Here is a 14,274-nt window from a genome sequence, read left to right as displayed (position 1 = left end):
GACTCTGGTTCTACGAGGATGTGGCTTTCAGCGTGGATGGAGATGGAGAAAGGACTACTCTGTCTCCCACGTGCTTCTTCCACGTGTCCCCTCCAATGGGACAGACCGCAGGGCCCAGACTCTCCTCCAGCCCCAGTATCCGCCCTGGCTCCGGCCAAGTGAGGCCTGAATAATTCATGGCCAATGCACACGGCCCAGTGCCGCAGCAGCTTTCTGGTGGCCAGCTGAAGAGGGGGTGGGGGCCAGGGCAGCTGGACTTGGGAGGGGGCTGTGGAGGGGCACTAGCAGCCAGGAAAGGAAGCGTAAACAAGGCCCAATGAATTATTCAGCCAGGCAGCTGCTGATGCAGCCTGGGGGTGGCATCGGCATGACAAGTGACAAGTCTGACGCCACCACTCGCCAGGGGCAGCCTGTGTGCCCGGGGTGGCCAGGCTCTGAGCAGAGCTCAGGGAAAATCAGGGAAGGTACAGCCACAGCCCTTCCCTGGGAGAGCGGCAGAGACCAATCAGTGGCCAGAGCCAGGCAGAACCCGGGCCCAACCCTGGGTCTGCTGGAGGATACTTGGTACCCGGAGGAGGCTGCACCCTGAGCTGAGCGCCAAGCGTCCTCAAGGCAATGCACTCTCAGGAGCGGCCACCTAACCTCACCCAGCTTCCATTTCCTCAACTAGAAAGTGCAAACAGTGGGCTGGCTCAGGACAGGAAAGGGACTGGGCATGGGGACAGGCAAAGAGGGAGGAGGGCGTGCTGGGCAGAAGCCCAGAGCAGCTGCCTAAGTGCCCAGTGATAAATAAGTGATTGGGCCATCACCTACTGTTTCCCAGGTGCCGGCCAGCCGGGGCTGGAGCAGGAGCATGTTAGAGACCTGACCACCTGTGGTCTCACTCACATACTGCACCTCCGGAGGGGTTGGGGGGCTCCCCAGGGCTGCAGGGTGACGGCAACTGGGACACCTGTTCCTGTGGGTCCCCCGCCATGGGGACTTGGAGCAGAGTCCGGGGAGCAAAGCCTTTCCTGGTCACACTGAGTAGGGACAGAGAGGGTGGGGTGCTGCTCTCCGGGGAGCTTGGATGTCTGCTTCTCACCTACTCTGTTAGCAGTGCTCCTTGTTCCCAGGGCCTCAGTTTCCCCACCTGTAAAGCCATGGTTCAAATTAAGGGCAACGGGTTCTCCTGCAGAGGGTGCTGCTGAACCCTCCCAGACTTCCTCAGAGAGGAAAGAGCAGGGCTGCCAGGGCCCCTGGAGCAGGTAAGCTGAGGCCACGGAGAACGTGACTCACTCCACGCAGTGCTCACTCCACACTCCCCAGCCTGCTGGGGCTTTGCAGACAGGCTCAGCACGGGGAAGGGTCCACAGAGCCTTGGGGCCTGGAGCACACCAGGCTGTGTGGGTCTGATTGCTGTGTGACCTCCGGGAGGCCCTGCGTCTCTGTGCTCCTGACTCTCCTAATCACCGTCATGGGCATGCTTCCAAGGCACTCAGGCATCCACTGAGAACCCCAGACACAGGGTGCTGGCCTGTCCACAGCAGAGGTATGTGGGTTCACAGCCAGAAATAGTATGGTGCTTCCTCAAACAGCTTACAAGCTGACATCCCACCTGAGCCAGCAGTTCCAGGGCTGGGTACACACAGACAAACCGAAAGCAGCGACTCGGATAGGCGTCCGCAGACCCGTGCTCTCCAAGAGCAGGAAGCACGCCTGGCCTCCATCAGCAGGTGACCGGATGAGCAACGTGCGATCTTGGCACGCGGCTGAGTGTTATCCAGCCTTAAAGGGGAAGGAAAGACTGATTGCTCATGCAGGGATGAGCCCTAAAAACATCACACTAAGTGAAATAAGCCAGCCAGAAAAACACGGTACTGCGTGATTCCATCCACTTCTGTGAGGTGCCCCTGGGAGCCAAAAATCACAGCCAGGAAGTAAAAGGATGGTTACCCAGGGCTGGAGGAAGGGGAATGGGGGGTTATACAGAGTTCCCGTTTCTCCAGCTGAAAATAGAGATTAGTATACACGCTGACAACCACGTGAATAACTGGCACTTAGGATGGCTTAACAGGTACATTTTATCTTACGTTTGTACCACAATTAAAATGGGAGGAGGGGGCCGGAAGGCGTTGGCATAGCAGTTAGGCTGCCACTGGAGATACCCATGTCCCAACTCCAGTCTCCATTCCAGCTTCCTGCAATGCACACCCTGGGAGGCTGCAGGCAACGGCTTCAGTACTTACCCACGTGGGAGACCCTGATGGAGTTCTGGGCTCTGGGCTTCATTCTGGCCCTGCACTGGCTATGGAAGGCATCTGGGGAGTGAACCAGCAGATGTAGGAGACTTTCTCTCTCTCTCTCTCTCTCTCTCTCTCTCTCTCTCTCTCTTCCTCCCTCCCTCCCTCCCTCCCTCCCTCTATCTCCTGCTCTGTCTACCTTTCAAATAAATTTAAAAAATAAAAATTTTTAAAAATTTCTGAAGGGGCCAGCACTGTGGCATGGTAGGCTAAGCCTCCATCTGTAGCACTGGCATCCCATATGGGCACCCGTTCATGTCCCGGCTGCTCCTCTTCCAATCCAGCTCTCTGCCATGGCCTGGGAAAGCAGTAGAAGATGGCCCAAGTGCTTGGGTCCCTGCACCAATGTGGGATACCTGGAAGAAACTCCAGGCTTCAGATTAACTCAGCTCCGGCCAATGTGACCATTTGGGGAGTGAACCAGTGGATGGAAGACCTCTCTCTGTGTCTCTCCCTCTCTCTGTCTATACCTCTCAAATAAATAAATAATCTTTTTAAAAAATTTCTGAAAACAGAGCCATGGCTAGGAGCTCAAGGCAGAGGTCTGTCACATCCTGAACATTGTGTGTATTTCCTTTAAAAAAGAAATGAAAGCACCAACGGGAAACCGTTGCACAGCCATTTGTGGCACGGAGACATCTGCCCTCAGCCAGCAGCTCCACGTCAGCTATAGCCTATCAGGTGTTGCAAAACCAGGCCCATTTCCCTCACAAGGCGACATGCAGGGAGCAGTGCCATGCCTCCTGGCGTGCGGCTGGCACATCAAACACTGTTGCTGCAGGAGTAACAGCCCCAGGCCTTGGTGTAGCATTCAAGGCTCCCCACCGTCCAGATCCAGCAAAGCTGTGCAGACCTCACTCTCCTCGCTGCACACCGATTGCTCCCCACCCAGGTCGGTCACTCCTCGCTTGCACAAGTCACCCTTGAGAGTTGCCCCGAGACCCAGCAACGCCTGTCTCTTGGTCTCTCCCCTCACCCCAACCCCTGCTGCCTTAGTTTTTATCATCCAGATGGTGAGCTCTGCGGAAGATATCCTGTTCAAGCTTTTTTTTTTTCCTTTTAAGATTTACTTATTTATCTGAGAGAGAGGAGGAGAGAGCGAGAAAGAGAGAGAGCGAGAAAGAGAGAGAGATCAATCTTCCATCTGCTGGTTCGCTCCCCAAATGCCTGTCAAGGCCCGAGCTGGGCCGATCCAAAGCCAGGAGCCAAGAACCTCTTCCAGGTCTCCTGTGTGGATGCAGAGGCCCAAGTACCTGGGCCATCCTCTGCTGCTTTCCTGCATTGCAGCAGGGAGCTGGATCAGAAGTGGAGCAGCCGGTACTTGAACCGGCATTCTATGGGATGCTGACACTCCAGATGGTGGCTCAACCTTCAGCGCCACAGCGCCAGCCCCCTGCTCAAGCTCTTACTCCTACTCTTCACCCTGCGGCAACACCAGCCCTCTGCGTGGCACATAGCAGATTCCTGAAACATACGAAGAGAAAACAGCCCTGCAACGAACCTCTGAATTATCTGCACAAATGGAAAATTTAGTCCCAAGGGCTCTGCAGTGCCCACGCCGGAGCCCTTTGGTTACAGGGATATTATAATCCATGATCTCGGCGTCAGAATCCCGGGCTCAGCGAGGGCTCCCTGCCACCCAAACACTGGCTGGATGCTCGCCATACTAATCATCTTTTCTTGTTTGGAGGTGTTTATTTATTTGAAGGTCAGAGAGACAGAGACAGAGATCTTCCTTCTGCTGGTCCACTTTCCGAATGCCTGCAACAGCCAGGGCTGGGAACCCAACAGCAGAAGCCAGGAGCTGGGAACCCAACCAAGGCCTCCCAAGTGGGCGGCAGGGACCCAGGGTGGCCTCCCAGGGTTCACACTAGCAGGAAACCAGAATTGGAAGTGAACCCAGAACTCCAACCAACCAGGCACTTGTGCATGGGAGTTGGGAGTCCCAAGCCACATTGTAATGGCTGCTCCAAACTCCTGTCTCCTTATCTTTTCAAAATTTCCTAAGAACCTTGTAAAGTAGGCGCCATGGCTGTGGCCATTTCACAGAGGAGGAAGTTGAGGATCAGAGAGGTTACAGAACTCGCCCAGCTGGTGCATGGTCAGCTGGGATTTGAGCCCAGGTGTGCCCCCACCGGGTGCTCTGAGAGCACGGTTACCTCCCGGTGCGCTAGGGGCTCCTGTCACCCCCGCGCTGAACTGGCAGCCCAGTCCGATGCGGCGGCGGCGGCCTCACTTAGCGGCGCCACCCTGGGGTCGGCAGGGTGCGGAGCGGGCCGGGCTGCCTCTCCCAGTTAGCGTGCTGATGGCTGAGTGACGGGCCGCGCGGCGCGCACAGCTGCTGCTGCTGCCTCTGCAATTCTCTGAATTAGCTCCGCGGCTCACTGACCTGTTGGAAAAGTTAAGTGCGAACTGCAGAAGGAAGAGAATCCTCTCCGCACCTGCCATGCCTCCAGCTGCCCAGCAAAGCGCCTGCCGAGGCAGGGGCCTACCCGGAGCTGGAGGAGTTGGGCCCAAGAAGGACAGGGCAGGGTCTGGGGCGTCTCCTGCCGCGCATGCCAGGATCAGGAGTCCACACCGCAGCCATCCCCACTGATGCCCACGGGGCCTCCTTGGAAGTGGACAGAGAGCAGAGCCAGCGGGCACCAGGGCGAGCCAGAGGGACCTCTGAGTGTGGGGCCTCCGGCGCTCACAGGGAAACCGAGGCAGGGCTGCCTGCCCACGTCTAGCGCTGGATCCAGTTCCCACGGAGCACAAGGCTGAGGGCAAAACCTCTGCAGGGACACGAACTAGGCCTGGATCCCTGCCCCTGAGGGGGGATGAGGCGGCGCAACACTGACAGGCAAGGCGGAAGTGCGCGGAGGCTTGGACACGCCCACAGGGCTTTCAGGGTTGGAGTGAATCCCCAGGCGATCCTGAGCTAGTGCGGCCCCTGCTTCCTGCGGGTGGGCATAGAGCGAGGAGTTCTGCCTATATTATGGCATCCAGTCCTGGGGCTGCCCTGTGTGCCAGGCTGACCCCCGCGTGGGAAAGCCTAGGCCCAGGAAGGTGAAGTAACTCTCCCAAGGTCCCGTGGATCCTGCGTGGCCCATGTGGGATTTGAACTCAGGCAGTCAGGCTTTGGAATCCAGGCATGCAAAGATCCTGCTCGGCTCTTTTTGTTTTGTTTTTATGGAAAGGCAGCGTGAAGTCAGAGGGGAGCCTGGAACTCCATCTGGGTCTCCCACGTGGGTGGTAGAGGCCTAAGCACGTGGGCCATCTTCTGCTGCTTTCCCAGGTGCATTAGCATGGAGCTGATTCAGAAGTGGAGCAGCCGGGACTCAAACTGGCTCCAGTATGGGAAACCGGCAGCTTACGGCACTGCACCCCCATGCCGGACCCTCTGCTGTTTCTGAAAAATCATGGTGCTGGGTACTTAGCAGATGCTAGGAGACAGGCCAAGGCCACACAGCCAGCAAATGGTCACGGCAGAGTTTGGACCTAGGACAAGCTGACGCCAACATAAGCCCGCATTAAAACGTGGCGTGAGTCTGCCCGTGTTTCAGATGGGGACAGTGAGGCTCCAGGTGGCCTTGTGATTTTCCTACAGCCACGTTATGCAGCCTGGAAGCAGAGCCAGCACTGAGCCCGAGTTAGATTTGACTTCAAGTCCAAGAAAGATACAAGTTCATAGAAGGGAGAAAAACATCCTGTGATACTGATAAATCAGGAAAGGCCTTCTGAAGGGGGGCAGCATGGCGGGCGGCCTGAAGGTGGGGCCAGGAGCCGGGGCCAGCTGAGCAGAGGCCCAGCTGCTGGGGAGGGAGCAGCGAGCAGCGAGTCTGGATGACAGGCGGGCTGTGTCCAGAGCGGCGGCCTGGAGAGAAGGAGACACAGGTGGATTGGAGCCTCTGCTGTTTGCCAAACACATGTCCTTAGGCAGGTAAGGGTATTACTTCAGTCTTCAGTTTCCTCGTCTGGAAAATGGGGATGATAATAGTACAAGCCTGGGGCCGGCTTTGGTAATGGTTAAGACACCACTTGGGGCCAGCGCTGTGGCTCATTGGGCTAATCCTCCGCCTTGCGGTGCCGGCACACCGGGTTCTAGTCCTGGTCGGGGCGCCAGATTCTGTCCCAGTTGCCCCTCTTCCAGGCCAGCTCTCTGCTATGGCCCGGGAGGGCAGTGGAGGATGGCCCAAGTCCTTGGGCCCTGCACCCGCATGGGAGACCAGGAGAAGCACCTGGCTCCTGGCTTCGGATCAGCGCGGTGCGTCAGCCACAGCACGCTGGCCGCGGTGGCCATTGGAGGGTGAACCAACGGCAAAAGGAAGACCTTTCTCTCTGTCTCTCTCTCTCACTGTCCACTCTGCCTGTCAAAAAAAAAAAAAAAAAAAAAAAAGACACCACTTGGGACGCTGCATCCTGTGTCTGATGAGAGCCCTGGCTCCTCTGCTTACAACCCAGCTTCCTGCTAATAGCACCCTGGGAGTGCTTGGGTCTTGCCTCCCAGGTGGGAGACCTGGATGGAGCTCCCAGCTCCTGGCTGTGCCCTGGTCCAGCCCTGGCTGTTGCTGGCATTTGAGGAGTGAATCAGTAGATGCAAGACCTCTCTCTCTCTCTCTCAAATAAAATGAAAATAAAGCAATAGATTCTAGAATGTGCCCCATAGAGATCTGGGGCAGGTGATCCGAAACATGGAGAAAGTGCTTAAGCACCTAGTGAGTGCTGGCCCACAGGTTACAGCCTCAATGCAACACCAGTTATTTCACACCAAATCCTGAGGGCCAATGTGATGAGCCCCATTTACAGTTGAGGACACTGAGGCTCTAAACCATGAAGCATCTTCGCTAAGCTCACCTAACTAGTGAACAGCAGAGGCGGGATTCAAACTTGGGCCTGACTGGCACATCAGGGAACATGGGCCTTGCTGCCGAGAGCTCCTTGGCAATGGGAAATCCTTGAAGGCTTAGGGGCTGGTGGTGTGGAACTGTCAGCAGCCATGGTTCTCCTGGCTGAAAATAGAGGCCGCTCAAGCACCTGGCCCCCTTCTCCACCTGCCACTCCTCACTGTGCACAGGGGACACTTTGCCCCATCCTGGTGCTAAGCAAATAAAAACAGAAATGTGGCTTAATTAAGACCGTGGAGAGCAGGTGCCGTCTCCTGCCAGTAGAGAGAGAATGGGCGTAATCAGACCAAAATAGAGGCAGATGTTTGGAACTGGCACAGATGCCCTCCCAAAAGCCGGCTCCCAGCTGCCATCCCTCACCTGTATGCCTGAGAGAGTGGGCAAGAGGTGAGAGGTGGTCCAGCCAGGGCGGGGACTCGGCCCAGTGAGGAAACCCTCCCCCAGAGCGGCTTGCCTCCTCCGGGGTCCGCGGTGCCGCACTGCCCACATGTGCACCTTGTCACTCTCCGCCGTGTGCTCCACTTCTCTGCCCGTTTTCTCATCTGGAAAATGGGGACACCAGTAGTACATGCCTCACTGGGGCCGGGGGAGGACGAGGTGGAACAGGCGTCGCCTGCTTGGGCCAGCGTCTCATCAGGTAGGCACTGGGCAGCTCGGCCCAGCTGGTATCCTGTTACGCCCACAGAGACAATCCACACCAGAGTCCTCTGTCCTGGGGCAGGCGTTGGGGTGCAGCAGGTCAAGCTGTCGCATGGGATCCCTGCACCCTTATCAGAGTGTTGGGGGTCGAGTCCCACCTCCCCTTCCAGTCCAGCTCCCTGCTGGGAGGCAGCAGGTGAGGGCTCAAGTACTTGGGTCCCTACCATTGCTGTGGGTTGAAACCTGAATTCAGTAGCAGACTCCCTACTTTGGCCTGGCCCAGCCTCAGCTGTGGCAGGCATTTGAGGAATGAACAGCAAATGGGAGAACTTTCTCTTCTCTCTGTCCTCCCTCCTCACCTTGTTGCTCTGCTTTCAAATAAATAAGAACAAACTTTTTAAAAGTCCTCTGTCACAACGTGCACACCAACGCCCAGGCCCCGCTCCCCTGCACTGCCTGGCACACACCCGCAGGCCTCCACTCTGTGGTGCCCATCCGGCTGCCCCTCTCCTGCCCTGCCTCGTTAGGAGGGCACTTTCCTGCCTCCTTCCCGCCCTCAGCAGCCAGCGTCCTGTCCCCTCTGTGCAGCCAGAGCCCCCCCCCCCCCACCATGGAGTCCCGTCCCCTGCGTGCGGGCCACCTCCACGACCTCTGGTACCAGGCGCAAGTCCCACCTCCAGACCGCACCAGACTCTCTCCACCCCACAGAGCCCCTCGGAGGGTGAGAACCGTGCCTGCCTTGGGCCCACTCTCCATGCTCCCAGGGCAGAAGCCGGGGCCTTGGCACTCAGTAAAGAAGGGGAAGGAAGAGATGGGGGAAGGAAGGGAGGGTGGGAGGAAAAAGATCAGGGCCCCCTCCTCAGGGTCCTACTCTGCAGTCAGGGGTCTTGGGACCCAGAAGGAGGAAGGAGGCTGTGGGGAACCCTCAGCATCCCTGCCATAGGCACACCCTGAGGGCTCTGCCAAGTTTAGAGACAAATAGACCTGAGTCATGAGGAGTCTGCAAGCCCTACTTGCCCATTTCACAGATGAGGAAACTGAGACCCAGAGAGGGGCAGCCACTCATCCAGGTCCTTCAGGGAACTAAAGTCAGAGCTGGGGCCAGAACCCAGGTCCATGCCCTTTGGCCACTCTAGTTCTCGACCACCGACCCCACCCAGGCATCAGCAGGCTTTGCTGCAAGGGCTGGGTGATTGTGAGTCAGTGACAGGGTATCCAGAGAACACAGAAGTATAGGCTGAGCGGGTACAAGGCCATATGAGGGGTGGCAAGGTGTGAGCCAAGGTGGGAAGAGAGGCCTCAGAGGGGGTGATCAGGCCACAGGGCCCAAGAAGGCCAGCACTGGAGGAGGTGGCCCAGACTTCCTGCCCTCGCCCTCCTCCTTCCAGAGTGTGGAAGCTGGTGTACCATTCTCAGCCCGCAGGCCCTAGCTCTGAAACAGTGGCATAGCTCCCCCTGCCCTGGCTGGCCCTGTCACAGGACCACTGGCTGGGCTTGAGGGGGTCCGCATTCAACACCCATGGTGCCAGTTCCTCCTTGGCCGCCCTGTTCCCCTCCAGGGAGCTCAGACATGGGCAGTCCTGTCCCTGCCCCTGGGAGATGGGCTGGCGGGAACCTCCCCAAATGACCATGGAATCTAACGTGGGAGAAATAATCCCAAAAGAGGGAGTGAGGACAACCAGAGAGGCACTGCTTCCCCCCAGGGCTCTCTGCCAGGGCTGGCGTCTGGCTCACTGCCCCTCTGCTGGGCTTGCTCTGTTGAGCAAGGGCTCCTGTCCTGCTCCCAGATGAAGGGAGGGCGAGGGGAGGAAGCAGGGGAGGAGGAGGCCCACACCAGGTGCTGGACTGAGCTCTTGATGGGGCGCATTCTCCCATTTAGTTCTCCCAGCACCCAGAAGGTGGGCGCTACTTTGCAGATGAGGAAGCTGGAGCTCACAGAGGTAAGTTGCCCAGCGTCACAGAGCTGTGCCTAGCGCAGCCGAGGGGGAGCTGGCCCCCGCCCTCTGCTCCCCTACCCTGCCCACCCTCAGCCCCATTAATTGCCCCTTCTCTGCCTTCAAGGACGGTTCCAGCCTCCTCTCACCTGTGTCTTTGAGTGGGGGCTTGTCACTGGGTCTGCCCAAAGCTGGACATCCTGATCCCGGCACAGGTGGTCCCCGGTCCACAGTGAGATACAGGCACACGACCTGGACAGCATAACTTTAAGGAAACAAAAGTAACTCCTGATTTCCCAGATGTGGCCAGGGGCCCCCTGAACAAGATTCTGGTGGTCTCCCTGGCTCTGTGGTAGCTCGTGGCCTTGGGAGAGCCCTCCTGCAGGAGGTAGGCTTGTATTGGTGGACAGTCCTCCTGCCTGTTGTCCTCACCTGCCCAAGGCAGAGTCTGGTATGAGGTGCTGTGTTGTAGGAGTGACAGCACGTCAGTCCCATGTAGGAACCTTCCTGCAGCGCTGGAAAAGAACTGGGGCATCAGCTGGCCCTAATTCAGGTCCACCTCTGCCCCCTTCTAGCTGCGTGATGTGAACAAGTCACTCAGCCTCTCTGAGCTGCAGTCCGCACAAAGGAAGAGGAGGGCAGTACCCACCTGCCCCCTGGGGGTGGTGAGAGGATTAAATGAGATAATGCACCCGGAAGGACTCGCAGGAGGAGCTTGGGAAATGCAAGCAATGCCATCTCCACCTCCAAATCAATTGCTTGTGTCTCTGCCTTCGCTGCATGATGTCAGCTCTGTGCCCTGTGGGAACCAGAACTGAGCAAAGTCCCTTCCCCTGGCCGGTCTCCACCCCCAGTCTCAGAGGGTCAGGGCAGCCACACATGGCTGGGGACAGCTGCTGCTTCCATTAGCAGCCAGAGAAAGGAGCAGAGACGCTCGTTCCCCTAAGAGCTGGGTTATTTTCCACTTCACCCGCTGGTAATGGAAGCAAAGCGAACCTGGGGCAGAGGGGGAGGGAGGCTGGGAAGAGGCGCTGCTAGTAGGAGCAGGAATTCCTGTACCCCCCAGGCACCTTTGCCCTTGACCCCCAGACGAGCCGCTCAGACATTCCCAGACCAACTCGGGCCCTTTGGGTGCTCTGCCAATTCCCCTTCGCTGCCAGGGAGACCCGCAGCTACCAGCCAGCCACCAGGGTCACCAGCCTCAGGCACAGCTTGCAGCCCAGGAAGGTATTTCCTGAGCTTCCAGGCGTGGGTCCATTCCTCCCTGCTTGTCCTGCCAGGAGTACAGATCGGCAGGCAAGCAAGAGGATTCCTGGCTTTGCCCCACTGGCCCTGGGTCAGAGTCTTGCAGGCCAGACCATGGCTGGCTGCAGGCGGAGGGCAAGCAGCACGGGGGCTCTGGCAAGAGGCGGTCCAGGCAACAGCAGGAGCCGGAGCAGGTGAAGTGCTGAGATGTAGGCGGTGGGGGGAGGCCCGTGTGACAGTGGGGGGACAGCCACAGGACAGGACCCCTTTTCTAGAAGAACTCCAGAGGACGCAGCTTCCTGGGCAGAGGGACCAGGCAGACCCTTGATCACAGAGTTTGCAAGTGCCAAGGTCAATGGCTCAAATCTTCCACATCCCCCTCCCCACGGGCAGAGTTGTGCCTGTCCTGGGCCTGGCTAAGCCCACAGAAAGAAGTCAGGACTCCTCCAGATGATCCAGCACAAGGACAACCAAGCCAGAGGCACGCTCCTGGCACCCCTGAACGTGGGGCTGAGGGTTTGCACACATACTTACAGTGCGTTTGGTGTGTACACAGCACCGACAAGGGCCTGAGCTCTGTCGATGGAGCAGGGCCAGGCTGGGTAAGAAGTGCTGACCGCAGGGGCTCAGGAGTGCATCTCCCGGGAGCTGAGAGCGCAGGAACATTATCCAGAGAGCCAAGAGGATCCTGAAAGAGCAAGGCAGGGAGGCGGAGCCGAGGCGGGGAACCTGCCTGGAGTCAGAACAAGACGGCGAGCTCCCTTCCCGCAAAGCCTGGTCTGCTTAACTTCCTGGGCTGACTTCATATTCACTCAACAAATGACTGGAAGAGCCACGGCTGCACATGTGGGGCTGGGGCTTCTTTTTCTAAATCCTTAAAGCATTCGGTGCTGTGTCCAAGGACCCAGCCTGCCAGACGCAAGCACTGGGCCATGATTATGTTTCCTGTGGCCAGATCTCAACTCTGCGGCCACTGGCAACCCGCTCTAATGCAGGGGACACTGGACAGGCAGTCGTACTCCCCGAGTTTGCCACCTGTCTCCATTTCAGGCAGACATGAGCCGCGGGCAGGTCCTCACATTGGTCTCAGGACCCTCATTTGTTTGTTTGTTTGTTTGTTTGTTTGGACAGGCAGAGTGGACAGTGAGAGAGAGAGACAGAGGACAGAGAGAAAGGTCTTCCTTTGCCATTGGTTCACCCTCCAATGGCTGCCGCGGCCGGCGCGCTGCGGCCGGCACACCGCGCTGATCCGATGTAAGGAGCCAGGAGCCAGGTGCTTTTCCTGGTCTCCCATGGGGTGCAGGGCCCAAGCACCTGGGCCATCCTCCACTGCAATCCCGGGCCACAGCAGAGAGCTGGCCTGGAAGAGGGGCAACCGGGACAGAATCCGGCGCCCCAACCAGGACTAAAATCCGGTGTGCCGGCGCCGCAAGGCGGAGGATTAGCTTAGTGAGCCACAGCGCCGGCCAGGACCCTCATTTGTAAGTGATGGGATTGAGCATGATTCTCCCAGGGCCCTGAGAGGGGGGGATGTTCTCTGATTCCATAAGACACAGAAAGGCACTGGTGTATGCTGACCTGTCCCTGGCGTTCTTGCTTTTGATTTCACCTCCTGTCTGCATACAGCCCCACGAGCTTCCCTTTAAACACTTGTGTGTTCCCAGTGATGCCTTTGCACAGGAGGCACCCAGTACCACACAGTCAGACCATAGGTCTTAGGACTGGAAGGGCCAATGCCATCCGCAGAGAATCCGCAGAACTGCAAGCATGTACTGAGTGCCTAGTGTTTGCACACAGAGAGCCAGGTGCAGTGGCACACAGGGATCGGGGGCGCAGGAAGGGATCTGTAGGGACAGCACTGACTCCCTGCCCTCCCCTTTCACTTTGCTGACGCCCCCATGGCAGAGAGGGCCTGGCTGCACCCTGGGCAAGGGGGGCTGCTGGGCCCTGCCAAGCTGCACCGAGGAAGAGCCCAGCTTCCCAGCAGGCGCTGGGAGGCAAATAATAGAGGTGACTTGTATGGCTCCTCTCCACTGCTGCTGCCGTGGCGCCCATCAGCCACCAGCCTCACTCCTCCTTCAACTGTGCTTTGCCATGCGCTCGGCTCCCCTCAGACGGAAGCCGTCCCTGACCCTATGGTTTGGCTCTGGGTCTAGCACTGGGCTCCGTGGTTTAGCACTGGGCTTGGGCGTTGCTGTGGGGCCAGTGACAACTGAGCAGGGGACAGCAAACGTGCCCATTCCAGAGGGGAGCAGAGGGTAGGGGAGAAGTCTGTCTCCCTCCCCAAGAAGCATTTGCTGTCAGTTCCAAATCCGCTTTCAAAAGACGAGAGAGAGGAGCGAGGACTGGCACCTGCTCTGCGGTGAAATCCTCCTTGCTCTGTCTCTAAACTCCATTAAGCATTCAGGAAGAGATGGGGAGTGATTATGGTGGGGGGGTGGGGAGTGAGCACTCACAGGAGGCAGAGAGGGGGAGGGAAAGAAGGGGAAGGGTGGAGGGCCAGTGAGTCCCGCACATGAGCAGGAGGGCGCACGCGCGTGCACACACACACACACACACACACACACAGATCCCCTTATCTGATTAAGGATCCAAGAGAAGTCAAAAAGCTTCTGGAAAATTAAAATGACCTGCCAGGCTGGCCCAGCAAGATGCACAGACAGATTACAAAAACCAAGTCGAGTGGGGATTTCCTCTGCTCGGGGTGAGCTCTTGGGCTCTGTTCTTCAGGTCAGGGGGCAGCAAACCAGCCAGAGAAGGACACTCGGGGCGGGATCACCCCGGCCGGCTTCCGCCCCTTGCTGCAGCTGACCTGGTAGCTGGGGGCTGGGGGCTGGGGGCTGGGGGCTGAGGGCTGGGGCCCACATCCGTTCTCTGCTCGGACAACGACAGGCATTCTCCTCTCCTCTGCCCAGAGGCCTGAGAGACTGGCAGATGCTGTCTTCATCCTTCCCTGATTTCTGGTTCTGGCCTATTCCAAAAATGCAAGGACTTAGGGGACAGAAGCAGTGTCTTCCCTAAATGCTGGCCAGGGACAGAAGGTCCAGGAGCACTGCGTCTGGCTTGGACTGAGCCCTGCTCTGCCATCACCTTGCACCAATGACTTCAGGCAAGCGCCTTTTCTCTCTGGGCCTCATTTGTTCCCTGCTTTGAAATCCAGTGCTCTAGAGAGCCCCTTGAGCCCTGGTATTCCAGAATGTTACAACAGCCTGAGGGTGGGACTTCTCCCTCCATGGGGAGCTAGTGCCACCGAGCTGGCCCATCCCTGCCTCTTGGTCTCTCTGTGAT

The sequence above is a fragment of the Oryctolagus cuniculus genome, chromosome 17, assembly GCF_964237555.1.
Source record: "Oryctolagus cuniculus chromosome 17, mOryCun1.1, whole genome shotgun sequence".
Lineage (NCBI taxonomy): Eukaryota > Metazoa > Chordata > Mammalia > Lagomorpha > Leporidae > Oryctolagus > Oryctolagus cuniculus.
The sequence above is the reverse complement of the archived record's forward strand: the minus strand, read 5'-3'. Positions refer to the sequence as shown.